The following is a 26369-nucleotide window of genomic DNA, read 5'->3' on the forward strand; positions in this document are numbered from 1 at the left end:
ACACAAACAACTCTAATTCACCATTTGAACCACATCCCAGCTTGAAAACTGCTGGCAGACATAAGCATTTTGCCTCTGAATTTGATGAAGTGGACTTCAAATACAAGAAAAGTATGACATCATTAGGAAATCTAGTGTTTCTTTTCAATTGATAGCTAAGTTTTGTTCTTAGCAATTCTAGCACATTTTTAGGTTCACACAGAAAGAAGAACCTGCCTTTGCAAAACTTCAGTCTTGTAGGAACACTGAAATACTTCTGAAAATGAACTTGCCCTCAAAACAACTTTGGATCTTTAAAGTGAGACACACAATGTCTGTCTTTCACATCAGTATCTGCTCAGTTTAGGGAAAAAACAGCAGCCAGAACATTATGAGCTAAGAAAGCTGTTTGCAACTTTAATAATGCACTAGTACTTTGATCTTCATAATATATTAATTTGTCTATTTGTGTTTGAAGTTATAGATGAATGAATATATTAGATTATTTTTTTTTGCATATATTTGGATTATCTTGACAATCAATTCACAAAAAAAGGAAGCTTGGGACCTAAGGGGTTCATTTTCAAAGCTTAATACAGGAGGTACACTCATTAATCCTATTAATGAATAATAGGATAAATGTATACACCACTTATAAGTGGCTTTTAAAAAGTTCCAAATTTAGACTAAACTTAGGAAACAGATGAAATTAAAAAAAATGCTAGTAACATGTCAACCAGTGATTATTCCTTTCTATTCATGTATAAGCTGCTCAGGAGTACTTTTATGTCTTCGTTGGAATTACTGCTTCTGGGAAGTGGTAATTCTAAGGCGGATTTTATTGTTTTGGCTACTAACATAGAAAGGTTCCTGTCCTGCTGACTCTTCTAGTTCTTCTTTCCATGTTGTAAAAATCAGCACCCTGATATCCCCATAAAAGATACAACACAGCATAACTGTGTCCTCTATATTAAAGAGGACATACAAGTTAATGAAATATAGGATCAGCATTTCTTTGACTGCCTGCACATCTTCTGGTTGCCAAGCTACAAAATACATTCAAACTTTTTGGGTTTTCATATATGAAAATAGCTTTCAGGGAAAATGTCCAAACAAATATCTGTGGATGAGAATTTTTTGTTTGTTTACAGAACAGACACTACATCATGAGGATCAAACTTATTCACTTCATCTCTCACTGGCAATCTAAACTCCACATGTTCAGTTGCCTGAGGATCTGTCTTTCTTATCTGTTTAATCTTGACAAAAGGACCATAAAATGCATCAGGTAAAGGCAGTTTTCACAGTTACTGTGCAAGGCCATCTTATTAGGAAACAAATCAAAACCACACGTTCATTCCACACAAACTGCAAAACAGTTTCCATACAAAATTGATTTTAGCCCAAGTAAAGTGACACCAAAAAAAGATTCTGTCAAAAAAAAAAAAAAAAGTCAGCTATGAATCAGCTTGGATATAAACTAGCTGACATTCCTTCCGAGTGTCTTGTGTATCCATCATACCCTGTAGAATACTTTCAGGCTGAGATATGTTGAACCATTAACTGTTTTCACCTAGAATATGCATTAGCAATATCTGATAAAAGCCTTTGAAGAAAAATAATCGAAGCAAAAGTTGGACACATGATTAATTCTCCTTTTATCTTGGACAAAGTACTATGGTGACATTATTGCACAGGACTAATGCTGCTATTTTTCAGCAAAGCATGAGCATTTCTACCACCACCAGTAAATATTCTCAAATCCAAACACAGGGACTTTACATGAAAACCAACTATTTCCCAACATACATGATAGAAATCCTATTTACGGAAAAACTCTAGAAAAAACGAGACAGAAAATTTAAACCAATTCAACATTGACAGACAAAGGCACATTTTAGATGTAGTAGTAACTGCACATCCTTCAAGATTTTCAGTGCAATTGAATGTTTTTAATTCTATGCAGGTGATTATTTTTATTCCTAAAACTAGCACAAAAATTACCTAAACTGTAACATAACTTGTATCTTCTTGTTTATGCCATAATTTTCTATGCATTGTAAAGGGGCAAGACCACCACTTATGATTTCTATTGACAGGTATGAAATGAATCTTAATCACAGTGTTCTGAATGTCTCCTCCTATGCAAGTTCAAAGCTGAAGTCTGAAGCCTAGTTATTTTGGACACTACAAGACAATGATACTGAAACACAAAAATAAACTGAGTATAGATTAATAGCTACCCAATTACACAACAATCTTTGTGAAATACCATCAAAAGATACATCCTCCCCCAAAATAATAACAAATGCTCTGGGAAATTGAGAAGTGTCTCAAAAAGAAAAAAAAAAGTGTTTAACAATTCTGTTTTTCTTCTTGGTGCACCGGGTGTAGTTCTGAATGTACAACATATCTAGAGCATCTGTGTGTGAAATAACCAAACGGCAGAACAATGATGAACCCAGGGAGTCACCCAAGCAGAGCCCTGCATCACACTGCCACCCAGGCAGCAAAGTGACTGTACAGTGCCCAGGGATGGGCACTGCCATTCACCAGTTATACCCTCAGTTTCAAGCTCCCTTTAATTAATAATGAATAACATTCAGAGCCCAAACCTTGCGTATTCCCAGTTTGCTATGAGAGTTATCTTCTTGTTTCCATCTATTCAAAACACTGAAACTACAAAGATGAAACAATGGCTCATATCAGGCCTTCTTGCCAATATATGGAAATGGCTTAAGCTCATATCCCAGATCTAATATTTCTGAAGAAAACAGAATCTGAGATTTTAGCTTTAAGGGGACAGACTATAACCATAGAATTAAAATTGCATCAGGGCATGATAGGGAAGTAAGGAAAACATTTCCCACCACAGTGACTGAACACACTGAAGGTGCTCCTGAGAAACCTTTGTGAGCAGGGAGATTAGGAATGGGAACATTTAACATCTTTAATCTTTCTTGATTTGCCTGATTACCTTGGGTTTTGAGGTTTTTTTGCTATTTTCTAATAATTTTAAACTTATAATGCTACTTCATGTCTCCATAGAGCCAATATTCCTGTTTTGCACAGATTATTAGTTGTTCAGAAAGGTGTTTGAAACTTTAAGGTCTGCACAGGCTCCTTGACACAAAAAAAGTTGGGTTAGTATCACGCAAGTCACTAATGGAACAGTGACTCAGAATAAAAGTATTGATTAAAAATAGCTTGATAACATTGTGGCCAACCATAATGTATATGTCCTACCTCACGGAAGCTTCTGGCAGATACTTGGTCATGTTTACCGGAAAAGTTTTAAATTTTATATAGTTAGGTGTATTTCTATTTTGCAAACAGACAGGATAAGAGATGAAGGAAATTTCTTGATAAATTTAAAGGAAGATAAACTAAATAGAATTAAAATTCAGAGGAAGGTAATCTGCAAGTTACTTAAATGCACACTAGTCAATACTTGCAATTATAATAATAATCTTTTCATTTTCTTCAGAGCTATGTCAATATTAGGTTTCATTTTACTGCACGTGTATGCCGTTAAAAATAACAAAATATCCATAACAGTCTTTCTACACGTTATTAGAGAAAAGGTCTTTCTTTTCCTTCCATATGTAGTATCAAGGTATTAATATGAGCTCTGTATGTCATCACATAGCACATTTATTGTACCTCTAGCTACATATATAGTGCAGAAGTAGCTCATACAAATCAGATAGATGGTTCCAAGGATCAAACTTCACCCACTGCATGCTAGGATTCTGCCAATCAAGGTTCTAAGAATCAGCCATCATACATCTGTTCTATTAAAATGTAAACCACACAGAACTTCAACGTTCTGTGTGTATTTCAGGAGGATCATAGCATCTAAAAGAATTAAACAATAAGGCAAGAGGTAGCAACATGAAAGTTTAATTTTTTGAGCGTTTTCTACTCTTATCAGTCATCAAGTTTGTCTAAATGCACACGGATTAGAAATTTCATTACCCAAACTATGCTCTAATGCACCACAAAGACATTTGCTTCACTGTGAAGGAATGCAGAAGGTATTTGAAAAAGGTTTTTAGTTGACTTAGCAAACATGACAAATGCATAGTGAGGTTACAGGGTAGCTGGTCAAGACTGTTACAAGGAGTTAGACAAAGGTCTGTTCTATCATCCTTAAGAAGTCCATGAAAAGTAAAATATGGCCTCATACACAAGCAGTTGTTGAGAACCATGACTAGCTATAGCTAGGTACTCTAGCTCAACTATAAATTGAGATTGTCAAGAGAAATAAGTGGCATATCTGATTTATAATGCATAAATGAGAAAGGAAGGAGGAGTAAAAGGCAGTGGACAACTGCTAACACTGCATAGCCTAAAGACACTATAAACACAATAAAAATGTATATTAGAACACTCGGGATACAAGAAAAAGAGATTAAAGTATTGTTGCACTCTTTTCTTCGTGTGTGGGTTTCACAACTGCAATAGCTGAGCACGAGGTTATACAAGATTCCCACTGACTTCAAAAGTTTCAATTTGGGCAATGTTCTTTCTGGAATTTTTGTGGCATTTTACAATCCACTGTAAGATGCTGAGTTACCTTTATTGTTTCTCTTCTTGGTTTTTACTTAAATAAAGCCATTTATTTAATTAAATCCAAGCATTTCAATGGTCGTTATGACTCTCTTAAGACATTGGAGTGCTGTTTTTGCTATCATTAAAACCTCAACTATTTATTTGGAATTTAAAAATAATAATTAAAAAACCCAACACAACTCAACTATTCTCTCCTGCTATCAATGTGTGGCTAATATTTCTCAGATCCTTGCAAATATGCACATACAAATTTTACTTTTTAGAGAATAATAATTCAGGATATTTCTTACAACATGCAAAGAATATATTGGCTTCATTAGAATTGTGCTTTTCCATTGATGAGGATTTTTCTCACTGGTCTGAACTGTGAAGAATTATGCATGTCAAGATAAGAGTTTATATAAATACCTATGAGTATTTATATATATACGGCTGGGAGCTTATATAAATACCTATGCTGAAACTGATAACCATGGAGTTTTCTGGACATCACCATAGCATCACACAACCATTCAGTTTTGCAGAAGATTCAGAGTATGTCAGAAAAACTTCTGATAAGTGGAAAGCTTTGATATTAGACTAGTTCCTGGTTAATAGTTGCCTAATAGTTCACATAAATATGAAGCTATGTGTCTCTAACCATAGCATTCAAAAGCTAATAATTATCTAGTCTTGTCAAAGTTAGAAAGACTCTAGTAAAAGGCAAGGAAATAGATTTTTTACATCCTACAGAGAACTTCCCATCCTAGAGCACCTAAAACCACACAACCACACCTATGCCTGTATCACCATACAGTTAAAAAGGAACTGGGAAATTCTGTCATGTGACAATCATATATATGTAGTAAGGTGGAAAGAAAAGACAGCTCATGTCAGTCAAACTATGCACAAAGTAAAACTTCTCAAGCAGGTATTTGTGTAACCAATGCTTCTACTTAAACGTATGAAGGGCTAAGGCTTGAACTAAAGCAAATGCATATTTCAGTTCATTTCAAGTTGCAGAAAAAGTAGAGATAAAGAACATCTGTTGGGGTCACTGAACCAGAAGAAGATGTCCTCAGTAATATCCCAGTCTTAGAGCAACTGCAATACTCACCGCACCATTAAACCCACATTTTAAAAGATCACTGACGATAATTAAAAGCAAAACCGAGGCTCTCATTTTTTAGATGCCTGGAGCACCATTCACTCAAGATAGTAACAACCATGGTACTCTGCAACTGAGCTGTTCTGAATTTTTCATACTAGTCACAACAAAATTAGACCAAAAGTCAGACTTTAATTTTCTAGAAGTCTCCTTCACTAAAGGTTATGTATAGCTGCGAGCAGCTCAGTGTGAAATAGAACTTTTGCAGAACTGAGTAAGCAACTATTGTTTATTTTGAGAAATTGAAAATCTTGTCCTAAAAAAAATTCAACCTAGCATATTCCTATTTTAAAAAAAGTCACAATTCAAGCTATTACAAATGTTTAGTTTGAGCACTTATCCTTTTCATGCTGAGGACTGAATTTTAAAGATCAATAAAAAAGCTCATTTTCTACTCTAAGATGTAATTTTGAACTTAGAAACAAGAATATCCTGTATGAAGAATTTTAAATCAAAGCCAAATCATTCTCAGAAAAATATACATTGCACACATAAATAAAATAGAACATCTTAATGAAATATTTATTCAGAAAAAAAATTCAGTGAGATAAAAGTGATTACACTTGTGGTAGCTTCACACAACATTCGTTTCTGAATAAAAGGATGGAGAGGCAGTATTGTCTGGTGAGTGATTAATGGTATTATCTTTCTATATACCCAGTCTTTATCTATACCCACTTATCTTTATTCTTCATGAATACAAAATATTTGTAAACTTAGTTTGGCATTTTCCTAGCGCAAATATTTCAGCACTGATTCAGCATTGCCCAAATTTGTCACCTCTGTTGTTTTCTATAGAACAATTGATGGACAGAAACCTCAAAATGTTAATAATCCTACTAGGAACAAAGCTGTAGCATTCATAGTTTCTTAGTATTTTATAATCCCATCCAGGTATATAACTGTTTATTATTTGACTGTAATGAAATTATGGAATGACAGGTCCTTTTACAGATAATAAGAATGAATAATTCTCTGAATAAAAGGTTTGCAACACACTCAGACTTTGTATTTAGTAATGCTTAGCCCAAAAATAATCAACAAAAATATTGATCCATAGCTAAATGTCATTGAGAATGTCAGAGGAGCCCTTGTACAGCAAAAGCACAATCTGCCTTATGTATTTGAAATCCCAGGCAGGACTGAAAAAACATAACACAAGAGTTTTTCATCTTCCTGTGAAAGTGCCAGCACATTTAAAACAATCACTTGTAACAGTAAATCAAAATCTCTCAGTATTGCTTGTTGAAACTGACTTTCAAGAGAGAGGGTGAACAAAAAGACCTTTTAAAATAAGTTTTAGGGAATATATAAATTGTCTGAACGCTGCCACAGACAATCAGTTTTAACAGCATATGCCCAGCAGCGTAGTATGGTTACTTGCTGTTCTGGGAGCCTGCCAAAGGAAGAGATCCATCCAGAAATTATGAGGAAAAAAAACCTCCAGAGGAAATGGGCAACAACACATAACTAACATACATCTCTATCTATTTTAAAGCCTTCATTCAGCATCCATCATCATAAAATCAGTGTTCCTGACCCATCTTCATTTTAATAGAGAAATATTTTTTTAAAAGCCTGAAATTCCCTGTCTATTGACAAACTGTACAGAAACACATATAAGATTTATCCTACTATGCAACTTTCAGAGGAGCATCTGAGAATTATTAATTACATAAGCATCACTGAACCATTGAATGATATAAGACCGCCTAAGTTTTGTAGATAGAGAAGAGCAGAGGCCATAGACCAAATCAGCAGGAAAGCCTACAGCACAATTCATATCTCCTAAAATATACTCCTGTTTTAGCTTTTAGGAAGTATTTCATTGGAGGATAATATTTGTTAAAGCAGCAACTATCTCCCTTTTTCAGATTAATATTTCTGACAGACATTGGCAAATCTGGTTACCAAGGTTCAGTTTACTATTTAATAAAGAGCTTTGGTGAGACAAGCTTGAGCAGTACCTACCTGGACTCTTTGTAAATAAAGCTGTGTCTGCCCTGACAGAGCCTGGCATGGGTGTGTGCAATGAGCAGGGTTCTGGTTCGGCCACTAAGAGAAAATCTTCAATACCTGAAAACAGCAGGTCGCGATGGCATTTCAGGTGCTCAGCCCAGAACCAAAGAATCCAACATGCAGGTGGCAGACAGCTTAGTTTTCATGGGACTCACAAGTTGGTCTCTTCTCTTCCTACTCCTGCACCTTCACCACTCCTCACATCATGAAATGCAGCCCTATGGCTTTTCACTGTAACCAACAGTGTGAGGAGCAGGCTCCTCACGGCAAAGGCAGGTGCCGTGCCCAAGAGGCCAGAGGAGGCCATGGCACACCAATGCACTCTGGCACACGTGTAAGCTGGGCCTGACCTCTGTGATCAGTGCTATGCACTCACCCATCAGCCCAGTCCAGCCCACCAGCATAGGGATTAAGCTTGGTCCAGAAGTGTGCTTTTCCAAAGTGAAACGCATCTGAGTGACCCTAAATCCAGGCCTGTCCGCAATATCCCATGGTCACAGTGCCCATCTGGCCAGTTAAAGCTGTTGCACACTCTCCTGAGATTTATGGATCTGGAGGAAGGCAAGGAGGAGTTTTGCAGTCTAAGAGCTCTAAGACAGGGAGCTCTAATTTTTACTTCCAGGACTATTTATTTCTTTTGTATTCAGAACAGAAAGGCTCGGATGAGTACCTTAATATGGAAGGGCTCAAACATAGAATACCTATGAGGTCTGCACCTTTCCTTCGGTGCAGTGTCTCCTACTTTACCAGTCTAAGACAGACCCTCAACCAGCACTGGGAAGCACTGAATTCGGAGCACAAGCCTGAAGATGATGACAATTTGGGATACCACACTACACAGCAGTAGACTGAGACCTTCTTTATTTGTAGCTGACCACACCCCTTTACTGAATCTACCTGTGTGTCCAAGTTAGGACTGCAACTAAAGCTAAGACTGAGGAAGCCTCTGACGTTCTTAGAAAAGGAGAATTTATGAAGGAATTTTAAAATATATTTTGATGTATTCTGTAACACAAATCAACTTGTCTCTCACAGGACCTAAATATTTAGGATACTCTTCTTTCTTGGCCTTTTTGATGGACTTCTGATTTTTTTTCTTTATTTGTGTCTACGGTGCAACAGTTTCAGGAACAATAGCATGTGAAATTTTAAACTTTATTTCCTTTAACATAATATTTCTAGTATTCTAACCTATGATGTTTTTCTACTAGACCTGAACACTCTAATTTCCTTTACACACCTCTTTTCAGATTTTCTAGTTGTCAGTGGTTGCAATCATCTAAAAAGTGCATTGCAAATATCTGCAACAGTAGGAGAGGTTCTGCTGGCAAAAACATACAGGAATACTGAAGTGTCACTTAAAAATAACATTAGTTTCGGGACAGATGTGAAAGAGCTTACTTTCATATTAGTCCATGTAAGCCTACATAATCTCCTAACAATCCAGAATCTAAAATACATGCTTTGTGCATCACTGCATACTCATTTGACAGAAACTTTGATAACATGCTTTGGTTTGCTATGGATGACTGAAATTCTGAATAAACTGTGTGCCACAACAAGCTTGCAGGAATGTACAATTTATGGTGAGATTTGACAACTGCTCTGTACTTGTCTGAGTGCTTTTATAGCACAGGGGATATCAGCATAGTGAATATGAGTGGTAAAATGCCTGCTGATTTTAATAAAATCCAGCTCCTACAAATGATGGATGCATGGAATCTCCAACCCTGACTAGGTACCAGCCCCTCTAGGCACTGTTATTTCCTAGTATTCTCTGCACTTCCAGTTGTAAAAGTCCCATAAAACATTTATCTTTTAGTTTTCATAAATTATGCTTTCACCAGTCCAGATACTCAAGTCTACATTAATTCAGCCCTGTTTTTATGTAGCAGATGGTTCAATGGAGCTGACCTTCTCAGTCTGCCTAATGCCTCCCCTTAAGCCAAAGGTTCATTTGTAACTGTCCGCTATCGCATCCTTTACTATCAAGCAGACTGAACAGAGGCACGCCTCTCTAAAGGACAGAGAAGTGGTAAAACATCTCAGGAAATGAAAGAAGTTAATGTGAACTTCCAGGGAATAGGAGACATTCTGCATCCTTTCAAATTACTAGTGTTGCTATTTATAGAAGCTACCTTGATGTTAAAGAGTTTTCAAGACTGATACAGTCTGGTCCGGCAGAAGGATGTGCACTTTATGCAGAGCTTGGAATCTGGCCCTAAGTTACAATGAAGCTGGAATGACTTGAAACTTCATAATTTATATTTAATAGAACAATGACAGTTTGCAATATTAAAAAAAGAAAAAAAATCTTAAAAGAACATTGGCTTCTATAAGCCACCCCAAAAAGCAAAATTCTAGCAAAATCATAGCTATCTCCATGCTACCTCTGCATCTCTTATTCTCCCTGCCTAACATAAATAATATTAAATACAAAATACTTGGTCGAATGGAGCAACATTTCCTTTTTGCTGTGATTGTCCAGTGCTAAAGCTGAATATGAAACATTTCATTACTTTAACACACACTTTAGGCTTCAAAAACCACTGCATTTAAAATAAACCTTTGGTGAAGCTTTATTCCATGTCTCAGCAGTAACGAAGTCTATTACAATAACATGCATGAGATCTAGAGGTTCAGTACAAAGATGAGTGTATCTTTTATATCCACAGCAGGGAAATAGCTATTTCCTCTCCTCTCAGGGTGATTTATTCAATAAATGGAGACAATATAAATTTTAAAATGCACTGATTTTTTTTTTCTGCATCTCAAGAAACAGCAGAAATCTTGAGAAATTAAGAAAATGGATTCCATCACAGATATTACACCACTAGGCATTTTGGAACAACAAACTGAATCTCTGGGAAAAAAAATATTGCAAAACCTTTTATACTTTGGGTGGTTAAATCAAGAAAGTCTGTCCTCTCTGTTGCATATGGTTTTGTGCTCCTAACCCAATCTTTTTTCCTTTATCTACTTTCCTTTTACAGAGAAGTTCATGAAATGTTCTGTATAGACAAGTATTGACATAGCTTATATCCAAAGGCATAAACTCAATCTACTTTTGGTACATTAGTTAGCAGAAAAAATTATCTACAGGGAATTTTAAAGGCTGAAGTTGGGGTTTGAAAGCATGAAGTAAGTACCAGGTATAAAGAAGGAAAAGACAGACAAGATTAAAAAAGAATCAGGTCATTCTCTGTATTATGCTTTTTCATAAGCTATAGTGAACAGTATGAGCAGTGCCAGCAATAGAAAAGGGTCTATCTATAAGGGTTGACACTCTCTTCCATGAGCTCAGAGACAAAATTTTTGGTTTTCATTCTCATCTGATACCTTACCTGAATCACTTCTCAATCTCTTGCGTATATTTTCCTAAATCATTACAAGAAAAATGGAAGTAGTGTAAAATTTAGCATGAAATCTTAAATTTTCCCTAGAAAGTTTGGTGGTCTTAGTTTCAGGAAATGCAGTTACAGCAGGAAAGGAACAGAAGAGAAAGAAGTGGAGCTTAGCCTCTGCCAGCTTCATAGAGCCAACAGCACTGCAGCGCCTAGTACTGACACTGTGAATATTTCCAGTATTCACAGTTTTCATTTACTCTAAAATTTTGCAGCAATACTGGAAGACAGCAAACAACAGTGTAAGGAGAGGTCACAGTAACTACATGCTCTCCAATGAAGTTTTGTTCCATGGTATAAAACCAGGAAATGTAGCGAAGCAGAACTCACATAAAAGACTATGTGAGTAACTCTCACTTTATTGTTTGCATCTTCTGAACCGGATTTTTTTAAAAAGAAACTTTGACAGCATCAGGAAAAACAACACTGCAGTGAAATCCATAGCACAGACTGTGAGCAGATGTCATGACAAGATGAGAACAGAGCCTTGCAACAAAGGAAAGCGACCACACACAGTGATAGCTTGTGAGGATGAAGCAAGCATCACTAAGAACAAAAAACAATGAAACCATAAAATTATCCTATTTTCTCATCCAAATTTCTCAACAGCTTCATTCAAAGCCCCTTCTAATAAGCTGGTAATTAGGAACATTTTAATTATACAATTTAAGATGAAGGCAACCATGATAATAAGACTCACACGGGCAAGCTTAGACGACATAGCTTCTATTAATATGGGATGTATTTACTTGCTGATTTTAAACAGACTCTTTTCGCATTACCCTGAACCAATATGGATTTAAGATCTCTATAATCACATTTAGCAAAGCACTGTGTTCAAAGTAATAAAAGCAGTTATTCAATAGGGTTTACAAGGCATACAAGGTCACATCTGGTTGACTTTTTTGTTCTTTGGTGTTTAGCTCAACTTTATAGACCTATTCATAAGCACACTTAAATGCACATTCTCTATACTGCTGGAATGCCCAGCATATGTCCTCAATTTTCCCCTCTCTTCATATATTTGTATCTCATAATCTATGCCCCATGTTTCTACAAAGATAAATAGATGCACGAATTCAATTATCTTCCATCAGCTCTACTTATTCATGGTCATCAAACAGAAGTCTCTAATCCCCGTATCTGACAGAATAGTACTCTTCTTCCATTGTCATTTATTATTACATGCAGGCAATGAACACATGTTCAGATACTGAGCTTAGGCATGATCCTGTAAGTTATAAATACATTCTGGGGAGCCATTAAAAGGAAATCAGGAAATCAGAAAGGTGCATTACCCAATAAAGTGAGAACAATCATAATACCATACACTTTAGTCACTTCAAAGAAATGAATGTATTTCCCCAGACTCCTTTTGTAAAATCCCAATAATCCAAATAAATTACCTGTGAAATAAACCTCTATCTAAATTAGTCCATAACCTTCAAGTCTTTCTCCTGCCAAAATTTCTCAAGTCTTTAACGTGACTACATCTCTCTCATAAACCAATTCCTCAAGAAACATATCACAGAGAAAAAGTAGAATTTCCCCTTTATTTACTCTAGGCTTAGAAAAAACATTACAGGAATGTCCGAACCTCATCCTACTTCAGCAACTGCTAAATTATTTGTACCATAATGTGAAGTCGCTCAAGTTTATAAGGGATGTTTCAGAGACCCAACTGATAAATTACAAAATCGGAAAAAATATAAAAAACATCCTCCCCTAAAAATAAAAATCAACAGTCAAGGGATTAAAAGCAGTAGAATCAGCCTTGACTCAAGAGAAAATTTATAATAAATGCATAAAATGCATTCAATACTCTGTTCAATTTGTAAGGATTGCATTAATTGATCCTTCATTCAATTCACATTTTCTGAATAATTTCTAGAATTTCTTCACTTTTAATGCTAATTAGGAGATGAGTAAATAAATTCCTGGTCTCCAGTATTATTATCCCACTTTTTCCCCCATAATTTCACAAAAAAAGTACCAGTTCTTTATTTTAGATTCTAAATCACCTACTTGATTTCCTCTACACTACCTAGCATTTTTTTTTTAGAATATTCAGGTACTTGTTGGCACAAACAGAAGAAAAAATTTCAAAACTGAAGGTATGAGAATTCATAGACATAAAATAGTAAATTCAGACACACAAACCTGTTCTAGAAACACTTGAAAATTTATCCAATGATTAAAATAAAGCTCTACTATTTTGCTTAACCAAACAGGCACAATTAAATATCACAGCACAATTTTTTTTAAATTGCAGTCCTCTGAGATAAAAGCTCAGAAGACATTTAGGTAAATAAACATGAACACCATTAGGAAATTATGATGCATTATTGATATCGCACAAACAGAAAAAAAGGCCACACTAATCATATAAATTACTCATTCTACAAGTTACAGACACAACTATCCAGGAATTTCACCTTACTAATTTTTTGGCAAAGTAAAATATCTGGGTTTAGCATTTACATGTAATTCCATGTAATGCTATGACTCAAAAAACTTCATAACTTTAAAAGTAGTCACCACTACTAAGAAGGGAGAATTTGCTAGCAGTTAGCACCCCAAAATTATTAAGATAACAGGGAGCAAACCTACTAATAATTTAGCAAATAATATATTTCTATACGTCAACATTTGCATGGTATCCATCTCACTTTAAAAAAGCGACATGGAGGCAAAAGAAGCATCTGTCCTTACTTATAAAGTCCCTGCAGCAGGTCAGTACATGAATTGGTTTCTTTTTGAGCTTAAAAGTTCATTTGTTTCATGTGTATGAGTCGGGCAGTTCACAAAAGAAATAAAAATACAGCCACATGGATCCATTTCAAAAAATGGGCCACAGCAATACTAACTTTTCAACTACCTGAAAGGCATTTTGAGGCATTGGGCAAGTGCGTACCACGCACACATATATACCAAGTCCAACATATGATTGTTGCACAGGTGGGGCAAAGAGCTGCCAGAGCAGATCTCCCTGCACGTGGGCAGGATGTGTGCAGGATGGCACAGCTCACAGCTCCCGCTCCATCTCGCGTGCCCAGCAACAGACTCACTGTGCCAGGGCTGACAAGCTGAGAAGGGGGGTGAAAACAGGGAAAGATGCTTTCTTGCATGTTTCTTGCTTTTTTTGAAAGTGGCACATCATTATTTCTGGTTAATCTGATTTTTCCCTGCTTTAAAATGTCACTGTGGACCATCACCTCACCTGCTTTTCAGCACTGGCTCTGTACAGCCCCGGTCTTCAGCTCTGGGCATTACATCAGGCTGGGTGAGAAGGAGGAGGCAGCAGTGTCATATAACCTGTATTTAGGTGAACCCCTAATCACAAACTTCCATTCAGAGATGAATTTTTATATAAGAATGCAAATCTGCAGATCTTCTCCTTAAATACAGGAGAATTACTTTAATGGGGCTACAAAAACTTCGTATCAGCTGAAGTCCTGTCCTGTAACCCCTACAGGCTTTATAGGATTAAATTCATAGTGTCTTTTTAAAGTCTCACTGCCATGAAATTCCTTACTTTTAAGCCTCTTTTTCACCATCTTTCAGTCACAGAAGTTCCCTCAAACCATGCAAATACATTTTTTGAAACACAGATTAGGTCTCCCATGTTTAATAAAATGTCTACTTAAATTATTTCTCAGCTTTGTTATCACTGAATATTGTGAAGTCTTCCAATGCACTGAACATATCTCTATTCTGTTCAAACAAATCCACTCCAATGTTAACATTTTAAGGATTTATGTAGAATATAACCAATACACATATTGCACACCCAGACTTTCTTCCACAGTAGCAAAGCAAAACAGGACCTTTTGATATATTCTCTGTTGCATTGCAAATCAGAAACGTACTTCAGTTCCTTCATTGTGTTTTGCATAATATTATCCATAGCATTTTCACTGCTTAGTTTTCAGGATTACTACAGTGAGGCTTTACTCCAGTCTAGAATTAACGTGTTTCATAGGGCAACTTCTTTGCCTATAGAAAGGGCTGAATAACTCAAAGGACTCTGAGCCCCATTTTCATTCCTAAACTTGAATCACAAACTTGGAAACAATTTCATGATCAACTTACTTTATAAACCTTTATAATTTGATTAAACCTGATGAGATGGGGCTCACTGTGCTGGTGACCAAGCAAGGGCCCTTGTGTGGCTTCCCCAGCCCCAGCTGGGGCTGGACTCCCAAAGAAGGCACCAGCGCCACCTCCCGTTGGAGCACTTGCCTTCCTGGCAGTGGCCTGACAGACTTCCAGAGAGGTGACAGGCAGAGCTCACACCAGATTGGCTGGAGATGCTGTGGAGGATGCGGAGGTTGCTCCATCACAGACAAAAGCTGAACTTCTCCTGAGAGCAGCTCCACACTGGGGAGCCACCTGAACTCAAGGCAATGCCATCAAGACTAAAATATCTCCTTCCCACCCTCTGCCCCTCTCTGTGTGTGTGCTGTGCAGTTCTGCACTGCTAAAACCTGTGTACAGTTACACATCTTCTCTCTGTCTCTCAAAAAATTGATTTTCGGGGCTTTGCCATGAGCCTTTGCAGTGCTTAAGACAAATGGATTGTATTATTGAATCCAGCCCTCAGGAATCTTGCTTCAAAAATATATCAAAACCAGAACCATTCCTTCCTGCAGTTGCACTAAAAACCTGCACAGAAAAATAATTAACAATTTCACAAAACCAAAATAAAGTCTAAACTTTATATTACTAAAACAGTGTATAGAACACTAATAGCATTATTAAATGGAAAATGCAGATAATAGAAAAATACTAATAACCCACAGGTACAAGGACAGTCATCTCCAAGTAGACAAAATTAACAATAAATTATTGTGCAAAGTTGTCATTTAATATGTAGCTGTCAACTGCTTCATTTTGTCCAAAGTCTGGAAAATGAGGTCAAGACCAGTTTCTGACAATTAATTCAGAGAAAACTGTTGTAATAATCACAGACTTTCTGAAAAGTTAGCATTTCCTGGGGGCTTATTAAAATCCTAGTTAGAAAAGAAAGACATCAATTTCAAATACAAAATAAGGGGTTACCTCATTCAGCCATAGCAAACCATCTGTATTTATATACTTATAGAGAGGTCTCTCTATAGGTACATAGATATACAAATATGTTATACAAGTGATAACCCATAGACTGAGTCACTCGTTCTCCCACACATACCTGTGGGTAATTAATATACATGAGCTAATCCTTTACTCTTTTAAACTTGTGCAGCTTACAAGCTGGGGTCAGTACAGCTGATTTTTCTCTCCCTTGTGTCACGGATCTACTCCTGTGCAAAGCATTTACCTGTCAGAGGAAACCTGAGGCTGCCGACCCCTTGGGAGCTGACATTTCTGAGGCTCCCCTACAGCAACACCACCAGGGGGTGGGTCCTGATCTCCTGCCCCACCTTTTGAACACATTAAAGCTGTTTGCACTGATGTGTTCCAGGTGGCTGTGGTCCTCCCACGAGGGCATAAATGGAGATTGTAACTCATCATACACAAAACCACTCTGCTCACCTTCCCGAGCCCCATGTCCAATAAAATGTTTACTAGCAACTGCAAGAGGCAGCTGCATCATTTTCTGCCTACCAGGGGAATCCTGCTGGGGACTTGAATCTGAGCACTTGTAGGAAAATATATAAATATTAGCATGGAAAGGAGAGGCAAAATGAGCATACTTGGTATTATGAGCTGATTTTAGATTTTTCTTTATATCACCAACAGTGTTCTGGGTTGCTCTTAGTGCATAAAGGATTTATTGTTCAGTTTCCTCTGCAGAATGCATCTGAAAGAATGTAAGAGCTTTTCCTGAAAACTGCAGCTTTAACCCATGATATCCTCTATTTCTAATGTATAGGAAGATGTGGCTGGTTTTGTTGTTGTCGCTTCACATGTCCTCACAAATTGACATTGATTTCAACTAACAATGGCCAACAAATCAGTTCAGGACCCTAATTTGACCTATGAGCCTGCCAGATTTGGCAGCTGGGTGGAGGGGTCAGCTAAGAAAGCCAGTGAAAGACGCAGAGATTTTGTTTGCATTGAGCAGGGTTTCCTAGCAAAACTGCTGTTCATGGAAAATATAACTATAGTGGTTTGGCCTATCTATCAGCCTGGGAAGGAACATGGCCTCTGAGCATAGAAAGATTGGCCCTCCACAGCTTCAGCTATTCACGTTTGTCTCTAAATTCAGTTTTAACTCGAACCTCTGAGGCTCCTGAGTTGTTTTAGCCGTGTTAGATCAGATTTCCTGCCTCTACTGTAAATTACATTCCGTTTTCATCCAAGCAGGTGTCCCTGAGCTCCTCTTGACCCAATCAATTAGAGGACTTATTTTTCTTGTGCCCAAGCTACAAGAAAAAGCTACATTTTCCTTTGATCCGTTTAACCAGCCTACATTAGCTCTCTGTGCGGTGAAAAGCAGAGCCATAGCTGGGGGCATTTATTTGCTCTAGGACTTTCTGAAAGGAACTAAGTTGCTCATGTAAAACTGTACTTCTCTAGCATACTTCTGAGAGTGCAAGAGAGAGCAATTGGAGCCAAGAGTGCCATGTTCCACTTTTTGCGCATGCAACACCTGGGTCAATGCTACACACCCACCCATTCACTGAAAGGTTCCACAGTGTGGTATTAAAAGTAGCTGCTTAAGTAGAGGTGAGTCAGTGCAGTTGATGTGTCCAATTTTTTTCTCCAGATAATATTCACTTTTGCAGAAATATTACTGATATTTAAAACTAGATTTTTTTTCCTACATAAAACTAAACACAAGGAAGCATGCCTTTCTGTTGAGAATCAGCATTCATCCCTGTAACTTTTGGTACACCACCAATTCATCTTTATACCTCTGTCTGTTTTACTGTAAGTTATACCTTAGACCAAATTCCCTGGATTTCTGAAATTGGCACAATTTTGGCAGTTACACCACTGCCCTCACTTGCTATACTTGCTATACCTCACACATGCCCCAGAACATTATGTGTGCCACCACACCAAGCACTGCTGTTGAGAGGCTGTCTAAGCTTTCCTCACTTAATGATAAGGACATTGTCTTCACTGCCCCCATGCAGCATCTATCCCACTGAATTGAAAATTCAGCAATAGTCCAAGATTCAGCTCTGAGCCAGGACAGGCAAGTCTAGCGGATTTAAGAAACCAGTCTCTTCTTTGGAGCGCCTGATAAATAACAAATGCTGCTAGGGCTCTGTACTTCTGGATAAAAAAGGTAGTAGATATCCTACAAGCTGGTCTTTAAAGCATATATGTAGGTGATTTTTCACACTCGGATTGGGTGTTGGAATCTGAGGATATAATCTTCCATTTCACTCCATGTGTAAGAGCAGAGAATACCATAGTATGAACAGAAAAAGCTAAGGTAGGAAAAAGTCATGTCTTGCTTGCACATCTGATGCAAATGAACGTGTGTACTGACTCATGCAAACCTCAACCCTTTTCATTCATATTTAAAATAATGATGATGATGAAGATAAAGTCACTGTTCTGGTATTTTATTATGAAATTTTGTTAACCTCAGCCCATATCTGTGTTCAAAAAAGAAACACTCTTACAAAAATAATTTTATTCTCTTCGACTAATTTTTAAAAATTCTTTCTGGTAAGATTGAGACCAACACTTTTACTTTTGTCATTAGAAAAAAACTACTTTCCTCTTTTGCAAGAAGCTATGCCAGATCTCAAATTCTGTAATAAGCTGTAATGAGATGGTGAAAATGCAATGAAGAAAAAAGGCCCAAAATTCAACAGTAGTCGCTCCAGTCTGTAAAATTCCTGAGCACTCAAAGTTTCCCATTTCAGATCAATGCAGAATTATATTTTAATTTTATTGAGAGTTTCACTATGTTCCCAGAAGCACTCAGAGCTGTAATTTGCCATTTTAATCTAAATGAAAGGAGTGCATTGTGCTCTCACTTAACCACAGAACCTCACTGACTTCAGTGAAACAAGAAGCATGAGACCAAATCAAGCCTAAGTGCAATTGTAGTATGTATACAGAATGCTGTATGTGCTATTTACAATACAATGACATTTTGAAGTGAGAGGCAAGACTGATCCTATTACATTAGAGCAAAAAGATAAATTTTGTCAAAGGAGCAGCGATAGTATATGATCTGTTACTGCATTCTGCTTTAGTGTTTTTCATTTGTTAGCCTTTCCATTTGGTATGGACAAAACTATCAAGTTAACAAAAAATAATAACATACCATGGTGCTGTGCCGTAAGGTTTAAAGACAGCTACAGCATGTTAAGGTTCTCCTGTTTAATTTAAATCACTAAAAGGAAAAGGAAAACTTGCAAACTTTTTTGGAAATATTTTCTATATAGAGAGGTCATATAAAGGCATGCTATATAATTAACCAATAAAACAGTGTCAGAATATTAAATAATTAATCTAATTTAGGCTTGCTGCAACTCCAGGGAAAGGATAAGCTGCTCCAAGCTCTTCAGGCAATCTTTAGAGATTGAATTTTCACATTCCTGCACCCATGTTCTGAAGAGCTGCTCAGCAGCCATTTCATTTCCTCCTCACCAGTCCTAGGTCCTGTTCTGAGAGGCTTGACACTGCCGTGACAGCATATCATGGGTCACATTCATATCAAAGCATTCATGATACAATGGCTTCATAAAATCACCCAGAATTCACAAGTTCCATCTTTACAAAGTCCCCAACTGCCAGACAATACTGTAAATGTATAAAAGTATCCACACAGGCATTTTGCATTACAATTTGGCAACAGAAAATTACAGTAATTATTTATAATGAAGTCCCTGTCAGGCTTCAGTGATAGGAAATCTGAAAAAAAAAGACACTCAAAGGGAACATTTCCTTCCCCACACAGACATCTATTTACTGCTCCTTTCCAACAAGGACAGAGCCTGAGAGTGAGGATAAACAAAAAGTAGCTGTTCCACCCACCACTCCTTGCAGTCACTGCAGGGTGCAGATCCCTTTGGGAACCAAATTTTAGGAGGGGCTCAAAGCAGTGGTAACTTCTGCTCTGTGAGCCAACAGCAGCAGTGCAGAGGACAACTGCAGACTTGACAGCTCCTGCTGCTGCAGCATGCAAAAGGCAAGTACTGTAATTGAGGATCTACAGCTTTGGGGGATGCTACATCACGGATGCAAATCCACATGGAGATTTAGATTACTTTGTTCTTTCCTCTGTGCTTTCTATTAAACCATGTTTGCAAAGGATTAAAACCGACTGATAAGTAAAGATCCAATGAAAATGTGAAACAAACATTCAAAGTGCTTCGGATAATATATGCAGAATTTAGACCCATTTTCCTCAAGCAGAGTGAGAGGAATAAAGCAGGTCACAGTAAGGACAAGTCAACTTGCAGACACAACCTCAATCGGTTAAGGCAAAATAGTATTTTTCTGGCAAAATTTCAGCTTTCCCTATCAATTGTCTATGCTGGAACCACATGGTTGTGGTTGGACTTCTGGAAACAGAAGTCCAGATCTGTCTGAGAAAAACTAAACATACGCCACAGCTGCCACAAGTCTCCAATTTTGCAGCCTTCACCAAAAAACAAGCACAGTATTATATTCTGAAAAGCAACAACGCTTTCTTACTGGCAAGTTAGAAAGCAAAAGCAAGCAACTATATAAAAATACCCTCCTATCTCTCCATCCTGCAAAATCGCCTGGCCATGAAGAAGGCATCAAAGATTTTAAAAATATGAAAACTTTCAAAGTATGAAAAGTTACATCTCAAGCCTGGACTTTAAATAATGTTGTATGCTGAAATGTCATTATTTCTTTATCAGAAGGTTTAAAAGAAACAGGTACCCGGTGGCTTAGTGGCTTAAGGAAGAACATTTGGTGAGGATTGCTCATGCAATTTTGCTCCAGCGTAGTTCTGATTGGTTTGAGATGCAAAAACAAGTTGCAATTTGATAAAGTAGGTTTCCAATTTTGGGAAAATGAACGTTGTTCTATCCCCCTTTGACAGAGATAGCAAACATCACCAACACAGTTGTAAGAAGAGCGTAGAATGTCCTGGCATCACCCTTCCAAAATTCATGACCAAATCGTAAAAGTGATCAAAAAAATGTAGGAAGAGGAAAGGCCTGTCAATTCGCTCACTACAACTGACTGCAAATGCATGATAAATTACATTTTCTGATATTTTCCCAGACTAGTTTTAAAATCCTGAAATGATTGGGTGTTATCTATTATTGGAATAACAACATGAGCATCATTAGAGAAGTGTATTTCAGAAAACTGAAAGGTTTAAATAGCACAGCTACTGCATAGAATTTGTACTACTTTATTTATCTGTGTGCAGATTTGTCACTTGTACAGCTGTCCCTAATAGGGTCCGTTCTATAGCAAGCGTATGGTGCTTTATGCTTGAGGATGGTACAAAGTTTGCAATAGCACTCCAAAAACATTGCACATTATAAAATCACTGAGCTGAGTGATTTACTTGCTATCTGAGATGATTGGATAGTCTGCTCTGAAAAGCTCAATTTCACTTCTATTGATATGCCTTGGCTTTCGAAGTGCTTAATCTTATTTCTAGTATGGAAGATGCATCATCTGGTTTGTCATTAATGTTCTGGAGAGGGTAGAACTTCTTTTCTCTTTAATCATCATCATAAAGTTCACAAAATCATTTGTTTCAAACTACTTTAACTTTGGGATTCTGAACTAAAACACGATGACAGAAATGTCAGCACTCTGTTTAGACAGGGAAGGACATCTGAACTCTAGGGAACATTGAATAGATGTCCTATTACACCTGTCCTATGTGGAGTTTGTCAAATTAGTAGCACATAGCAATTAAAACCACTCTGTTTGACTTTTAGCTGGTGACACATTTCCCCTTGACCCCCTGGCAGCAGCAGAACTTTCAATGCTTTACTTCACAGGCTGGATGAGCAGGAGAGCAAAGAATACAAAGAGAACTTTTAGATCAAAATAGAAAATTTGGAATAAAATGCTCAAAGATAAGTACTGGAGACATATTTTGCATTAATAAGCATTTATGGACAATTATTTCTACTATTTATGTTCTGTACTACCTGCTGGCATCTTATTAAATCAGATCCTATTAAATCAAGTTATATCCCTGAATTTAAAAGCTCACAGTCTAATAAAAAAAAAAAAAAACCAAAACCCAAAGCCAAGCAAAGCAAATTACATAAAACTATAAGTAGAGAAGAAAATATGCAAAGTAGAAGGATAATGGAAACTAATTAATGTAGTCTCTAAGTTAGACTGAATTTATAGGGAGAGGTAGCAGTGTTTGTGAGATGATATTATATAGCAGACAAAAGAACGGACGTGGTTTTAGGTATGAAACACCAGCAAGGTCTGAAAAAGAAACAACAGACTTCAGCCTAAGGGCAGCTTGCAAACAAATCTCCGTGTTTAAATTAATTATGGTAATCATTTATTAAATTTGAAAGAAAAAGCACCTTTGGAGAAGGGAGTGCTAGAAAAACTGGAGATGATTAGGTCCTGTGGGATAAGCTTGACAGATAACCAATTAATTATTTTCCTTGGAACACTGAGGGTGTCTTACACAGGAAACTGCAATGTGCCATAAAAACACTATGTATTGAATTTGTATCCATGAGTGCTAAGAAATTTCTTTTCCAAGCTCGTCTTCCATGACAGGTTGATGTTAGAGATGAAGCTGTATTTTCACAATTATACACTTTTGTCTGTTCTCACATACTTTAATGAATTCACTCAGTGCACTGGGGTTACTTAATTTTCTCTAAAGAGTTTCACCAGGGACATCTGATGCACTGGATGAAGTTTGTTGCACCCTGGAAATCCTATGGGTATGGGCCACTTCATGATAGGGAGCATTTATTGTACTGGCTTTTGCAACTATTTCTTGGCTAATGTATGCTTTCTTTAGTATATTTTAGTCTGCAAGAACTTTCTGATGTCAACAGTGACAAGAAACATCAGGTTGTTAGAAGGCAGGGGGAGAGATTTCTGGAAAAATTATTTCACCATTAGACCTACTGGCAGGAGAAATTATAGTTTAAATATACTCAGCATCTAGTTAATTTGATTGCTGTTTTATACAAATGTAGAAGTCAAATGTATTGTGTTCTTGTTAATGGACTTGCTTGAAACAGATTGGGTTAAAATACAGATATTTATACACCATAATACATGCAGAATATATCTAAGGTTTTATTTTCTTGAAGTTTTTCAAGGAACTTTTAAAAGGAAGTATTCCTTGAGACGCAAATATTCATTTTCTTTGATACAGAGATTTTTTCCCCTCTATTTTTGTTCTCTTTAGAAAAGAAAGAATGAATAGATTTTTGGAACAAAAGAAAACTGGGCAATAAGTTAGCCACAATAAAGGAGAAGTGGAATGGAAGATACAGCAAAGTAGAAGAAGTGTAACAATGACCGTCCTGGAAATGTCAATGTCTCATTTAAACCCATACTAGTCACAGAAGCAAAGTTCAGGATGATTCCAATGAGAGTTGTGTCTATACGAGGATAATGAGACCGGAACTGCCTTTGAATAAAAAATAGCCCAACTTTTTGATAATTACCTGATACCAGAGCTTTAAAGAGAAAAATGAGGCATTTTTTGTAAGTTTTAAAAATATTCAAAATCTAAAACTGTATCTATCAACTTAAGCAATGTTCTGTTTATTTTATCTCTAAGCTCTGTTATCAAGAAACCAAACAAAAAGCAATTTTGGTCAGAATTGCCTGATAAACTTCATCTCGCATTTTTTAACATGGATCTTTGAAATCTACATTTAAATTTCCAAGTTTAATTGATATTTGTTTTTGAAAAGAGGAGGAAAAATGGTTCCCAGAAAGATAACTTTTCCAAAATGAGTGATGACAAGACCTTCATTCTCATATCCAATGACTATTGCCTGAGCAACAGCCAATGGCAAGGAGACCATATTAGGTATCTTTCATTTTAAGTGTCTAGATAAAGCATTAAAAAAAATAAATCCGTATTCCTCAATTCAATTAGGAAAAATACTAATAGCAATTCAAGATGATTGAACATATTATGTAAAATACAGAAAAAGGATTCTGTGTTCATAATTACCCATAATGAATGGGCTCTTCTGACAGCATCACAGGTTGAAGGAGGGAATGCTTCCTGGTGGTGTGGCTTTGGGCAGGCTGGAGAGTGCTAGAAAAGTTGTGCAAACGCACTGACTAGTTCACAGCAGGAGTCAACTTCAGCATGTATCGTGTCTATGATTTTCAAACCTGGTCTGCAAAATCCCTGTGTGGGAAGCATGTGAAGCTAAGCCCAAATAATTGCCTGGAGTTTCCTCTATTATATTAGGCTTTAACATAGAAACAGAGTGGTTTGGATTGGAAGGCACTTTAGAGTGCCCTTGAGAGTTCTGCCCAGGATTATGTCCTTCAAAATATCCTTCCATATTTTTAGTTTTTAGCATGGTTATTACTGAAAACAAATAAGAAAAATAAATAGCTTTTATAGGCTGTTTTTTTCTAATTTACTGTTCAAGTAGATGAAAACAAATTGTTATTCAGAACTCAGACAAACTGCTAGAGAAATCTGAAAGGGAAACTTTTTGTATTAGAGAGCAGGGCAAGAACCGTGGCTGTGTGACTGACAATATGATCAAGGCTTCTACTTTTTATAATGTGTGCCAGCATCATCAGCATTAGATCACCCGTGTGGGTGATCTCCTGACAGACAAATAGGATTGTCATGAGCAAGTGCACTGGGCAACTGCTGGGCACATTTCTTTTGATAACTTCAGCAGCGTCTGTAATCTTAATTTTAAAATCTGGAACTGTCATTTGTCAGGGGGGTGTTCAGGTTTGCTTTAAAACTTTTAATGCTAACCTGCTGGTGCTAAGAAGCAGTTCCTCCAAATGTTTTATTCAACAAGACTTAAGAGAGAGTTTTGTCAGATGTGCTCCCTGTCATTCTCTATTACACTAGATCTTTTGATATTTAGCGGAAAAGCTAGAAATAAGGATGAAGGTCAGTGAAGTGTAAGGAATATAAAACTTTTCTTTCATTATTCCTGTTTTCATGTTGTCCATTAAAACCACAATTAAAAAATGCCAGATAACACGTTTCATTTTTATTTTAATTGCTTAACCGTATGATACTATAATAATTCAATGGCTATGCAGCAGATTTATGATGAGGAACAGACATTATAGTCTGACAGTTCCATTCATTATACAGGGAATTCAGTGCTAATTATGCAGGTTTTGTGATCTGATATTTTCAAAAGAATTCCTATACGTCAGAAGACAAAACCAAATATTTAAAGCTTTGAAGCTCAGATGAGCAACTCAATTTCTGGACCTGCAATAGTGAGCTGTAAATCTCAAGTGAATAGGCACTCTTTGTCCAGTTATCCGGTGTTTACATTTCTACTTATGATAAGAAATAAAAAATAAGATATATTGAAGTATTTCAAAGCTTTTAAAATACTTAATTTTAAAAATTAAAACAGCATCAGCACCAGTCCATAAGCATTTAAAACCAACTGTTTGCCTTGTAATCTGCTTGGGCTTTCTCTTGTTGTTTTTCTAGTGCAGAGTAAAGACTCTACAGGCTTTATGTATTTTGAAAATAATTGTATTTATGTTAAAATGCTTGAGAACATTACAAACTTTCTCTGGGCACAGCCCAGTTCCTATCTGCCATTTGCTGTTAAGTTTAGCTACTGTGACAACAAAAGAATGAGACAGCATCTTGCTCCAAAAAAAGGTGTTAGGGAAGTGATAAGCAGACATGCTGGACATGGACAAGGCTTAGGTGGTGAAGGAACAAAGGTGATAATGAGAATTCTAAAAATAGTAACGTGCAGTAGAAGGCACAATTGTGAGTTGAAAAGCACAGGTTCCCTTTGAGTTAGCCACCACTTCTTTCAGTATTTACTAGATGACGGAATCACAGAACATGCCAAGCTGGAAGGGACTCACAAGGATCATTGAGTCCAACTACTGGCCCTGCACAAGACATTGACAAAGTATACAGGGAATATAAAATTCCCATCTGGTATTTAAAATCCCAGAAGCCTGACCAGCTCTTTAAACATTATCACATGTTAAAGTAAGAAAAGCCAGATGTTACATTTGCAAAGTCAATGCCTCTTCTCAAAATCCAAGATCTGCCACTGCAGCCTGTTGGCACTGGTTAATTAATCAGTTAAACAGTGTAACCTTTACCACAGAAATAAACCACTGCATGTTATGAGATGCAA

General features: G+C 36.8%; 1 protein-coding gene across 2 annotated transcripts in view; it reads left to right on the forward strand.

The window, feature by feature from the left end:
- B3GALT1 (beta-1,3-galactosyltransferase 1) overlaps nucleotides 1–26369 on the forward strand; it is a 56371-nt gene that overhangs the window by 6519 nt on the left and 23483 nt on the right. The window lies entirely within an intron of this gene.

The sequence above is a fragment of the Pipra filicauda genome, unplaced genomic scaffold (assembly GCF_003945595.2).
Source record: "Pipra filicauda isolate LSUMZ 115617 unplaced genomic scaffold, ASM394559v2 scaffold5_size6683894_pilon, whole genome shotgun sequence".
Taxonomy (NCBI): Eukaryota; Metazoa; Chordata; class Aves; order Passeriformes; family Pipridae; genus Pipra; species Pipra filicauda.